Genomic DNA, 4032 nt, shown 5'->3' with positions numbered 1-4032 from the left:
GACTGTCAAACACCCATAAGAGAGAGGACAGTGATCCCCGCCACTCACCCCGTTTACCCGCGCTTGCTTGAATTTCTTCACGTTGACATTCAGAGCACTGGGCAGAATCACATTGCGTCATCACCCGCTGGGGCCATCGCAATGCTTTGTTTTAATTAGACAGTCGGATTCCCCGGTCCGTGCCAGTTCTGAGCTGATCGTTGAATGGCGCCGAAGAGGACACCGGGTCTCCCTGCGGGCGACACCGGGGCCTCGCAGCAAGACGGTCCGCGGGAGGCCAAGGCACGGGACCGAACTCGGATCCGTAATCAACGCGTGAAGCGATGACACTTCACCTCGCACAGGCCCGGCACGTCAGCCGCGGACCCGCTTCCTCGCCAAGCCGACACGCCCCGATCCTCAGAGCCAATCCTTATCCCGAAGTTACGGATCCAATTTGCCGACTTCCCTTACCTACATTATTCTATCGACTAGAGGCTCTTCACCTTGGAGACCTGCTGCGGATATGGGTACGAACCGGCGCGACGCCTCCACGTGGCCCTCTCCCGGATTTTCAAGGTCCGAGGGGAAGATCCGGACACCGCTGCAACTGCGGTGCTCTTCGCGTTCCAAACCATATCTCCCTGCTAGAGGATTCCATGGAACTCGAACGCTTATGCAGAAAAGAAAACTCTTCCCGGATCTCCCGACGGCGTCTCCGGGTCCTTTTGGGTTGCCCCGACGAACTCTCTTGCGAGGGCCCGACTTTTTGACGGTTCCGCTGCCGGGTTCCGGAATAGGAACCGGATTCCCTTTCGCCCGACGGGTGTGAACATTTATTTTATAATAAATTTTATTATATAAACTTACACCACATCAACATCGGCTTTCGCCTAGGGCTTAGGATCGACTGACTCGTGTGCAACGGCTGTTCACACGAAACCCTTCTCCACGTCAGTCCTCCAGGACCTCGCTGGAGTATTTGCTACTACCACCAAGATCTGCACCGACGGCGGCTCCAGACGGCCTCACGGCCAGCCCTTCTACGCTCACCGCCGCGACCCTCCTACTCGTCAGGGCTTCATGGTCGCCTTCAATCGGGAAGATATCGGGCAGAGTACCGCACATGCCTCTGACGGTCGAGTATAAGCACGACGCTTCAGCGCCATCCATTTTCAGGGCTAGTAACTTCGGCAGGTGAGTTGTTACACACTCCTTGGCGGATTCCGACTTCCATGGCCACCGTCCTGCTGTCTTAAGTTACCAACGCCTTTCATGGTATCCCATAAGCGTCGATTTAGGCGCTTTAACTCGACGTTTGGTTCATCCCACAGCGCCAGTTCTGCTTACCAAAAATGGCCCACTTGGCACTCTGATTCGAGTCTCGCGGCTTCATAAGAGTTCGAGCAAGCCGGAGATCTCACCCATTTAAAGTTTGAGAATAGGTTGAGATCGTTTCGATCCCAATACCTCTAATCATTCGCTTTACCGGATGAAACTCGTACGCGACGAGCGCCAGCTATCCTGAGGGAAACTTCGGAGGGAACCAGCTACTAGATGGTTCGATTAGTCTTTCGCCCCTATACCCAGTTCCGACGATCGATTTGCACGTCAGAATCGCTACGGACCTCCATCAGGGTTTCCCCTGACTTCGTCCTGACCAGGCATAGTTCACCATCTTTCGGGTCCCAGCGTGTACGCTCTTGGTGCGCCTCTTCTCGCAATGAGAACGAGACGCCCCGGGAATGCGGAGCGGCCACTTTGAGGGCGAACCGCTCATCTTCCCTCGGTCTACGCAAGGTAGACCTTTACTTTCATTGCGCCTTTAGGTTTAGTTATGTCCCAATGACTCGCGCACATGCTAGACTCCTTGGTCCGTGTTTCAAGACGGGTCCTGAAAGTACCCAAAGCTATAGCGTTGCAGATCGGCGTTTCAACGAGGTCTGTTCGAGAACATCGTAGCCAACAGTCGCCCGGGGACAGGATCGGCGCTAGGTCCGATCGCCGTCAAACACCGGACGCGCTTGCCACGAGCCGAACGCTAATTATAAAGTAGCGGCCCCGCGCCATCGTTATACCGTCGAGCGAGTCGGCCGGGATACCGAGGGTCCACGCGAAAAATTCACGTGGGCTCCACCCCGGACCTTAGACCGACACCCAACGGATCGCAACGTCCTACAAGAGGAAAAGTGCACGCGTTCGATATCGGTTCGAAAAACGAGCTGAGCGAACGACGCGAACGCCGTCCGTCACGAAACCCGTCAAACGCCGACGATCGAAACGCGATGAATTTCCTCCTTCGACCTTTCGGGTTTCTCAGGTTTACCCCTGAACGGTTTCACGTACTCTTGAACTCTCTCTTCAAAGTGCTTTTCAACTTTCCCTCACGGTACTTGTTCGCTATCGGTCTCGTGGTCATATTTAGCCTTAGATGGAGTTTACCACCCACTTAGGGCTGCACTCTCAAGCAACCCGACTCTGAGGAGAGATCCTCCCGAAATTGACGGCGGTCGCTACGGGCCTGGCACCCTCTATGGGCTGTGGCCCCGTTCAAGAAGGACTTGGACGCGCCGTACGACTCCGGGATAAACGGATCCTCCCTAACACCACATTTCCCGGCGGTTAACCCGCGGGATTCGGTGCTGGCTTATCCCTGTTCGCTCGCAGCTACTGAGGGAATCCTAGTTAGTTTCTTTTCCTCCGCTTAGTAATATGCTTAAATTCAGCGGGTAGTCTCACCTGCTCTGAGGTCGATAAAATAATTTTTCAGTTTATTCAACAGCAACGAGTCGACGTACGTAGTCTCGTCCGTCGTTATTTCGAGAGAGAACTACCGAAACGGACAAAAAAGTTCTCGACGTCCTGTAATAATGTGTGTGCGTGTGTACGTACGCTGCTCGACACGATCAGACGTCGTCTTCGATTCATCAAAGATTCTCGGACACGACGATCGTGCGTAACGAGAGCATACACACACACACACTACAAGCGTGAACCTGTATATTGCCGTGGCAGCCGCTTTCCCAACAACGGAGACTCGATACGATTTCGTTGTGTACAAACTACGTAACGTTTCTCTCATCTTGCGATGAGAAAAAACGATTCGTCGCTTTCGCACTTTAAGATGCCGCGTCTTTGTCGTCGTCGGCGTCGTCGTCGTCGTCAACGTGTATTTATTTTTGTTACCAAGTGTCATCGCCGCGAAGGCGATAAAATACTTAGATAACGATTATAATAACGAGACGACTCGATAGACGACAAACAACAACAACAACAACACGTCAATCATCCAACACGCTCCGACGTTTTTACAAAATATCAATTTTGAAAAACCGAGCAGTCTTTGAAATTGATACGACCCTCAGCCAGGAGTGGTCCAGGAACAGTATCCGAGGACCGCAATGTGCGTTCGAAATGTCGATGTTCATGTGTCCTGCAGTTCACAAGTTGACGCGCAATTAGCTGCGTTCTTCATCGACCCACGAGCCAAGTGATTCACCGTTCAGGGTAATCTTTTATTTAGACGTACTCAAAAAAAATAATTTCAAGAGTTCGACGTCTCGATTCGGCAAGCGTTGAGATTATACCAATGCAACAACGTACATAAATATATATATACTTGTTAAAAAAAATAAAAAAAGAGAAGCGCTCGACGATTTCGTATTCGTACGGCACCACATATTCAGACGAGGCATCGTGTACCGAAATCGCGCACGACTCAATTTTTATATTCGTCGTGTAGAGGACGCGCGTAGTATTTCATTTACCATGCGTTCTAACTGACACGGCCGGGCGAATATCTTTCACAACCATCGGAAATCTCGTTGTGTAATCCGGTAACGTAAAAATTCGTACGAAACGAAACTTTCACGTTTCGACCGCGATTAAACATAATTTCCTACGGAGCGGTTTTTTAACAGTCACACACTCCTAGGTACCCGGCGAAGGCGGCGTCGTCGGCATCATCGTCATCGACGGCGAAATGTATCGTCGTATATCGCGCGTTCGCGTTCGACAAAAGAGCGTACGCTTCACAACACGATCGACGAACAA

At 51.8% G+C, this 4032-nt stretch overlaps 1 non-coding gene and 1 pseudogene across 1 annotated transcript; both read right to left on the bottom strand.

The window, feature by feature from the left end:
- Positions 1–2732, bottom strand: LOC141484396 (large subunit ribosomal RNA; annotated as a pseudogene; the record flags this gene model as incomplete).
- A 602-nt stretch (positions 2733–3334) lies between these two features.
- On the bottom strand, positions 3335–3489 carry LOC141484392 (5.8S ribosomal RNA). Its single transcript, XR_012466616.1, has one exon. It is a non-coding gene; the product is annotated as a 5.8S ribosomal RNA (ribosomal RNA).
- Positions 3490–4032: the final 543 nt, after the last annotated feature.

This window comes from Leptinotarsa decemlineata, unplaced genomic scaffold, assembly GCF_025532065.1.
Source record: "Leptinotarsa decemlineata unplaced genomic scaffold, Ldec_3_MD MMD2_tig00005550_RagTag_RagTag, whole genome shotgun sequence".
In the NCBI taxonomy this organism is placed as follows: Eukaryota; Metazoa; Arthropoda; class Insecta; order Coleoptera; family Chrysomelidae; genus Leptinotarsa; species Leptinotarsa decemlineata.
The sequence above is the reverse complement of the archived record's forward strand: the minus strand, read 5'-3'. Positions and strand labels throughout refer to the sequence as shown.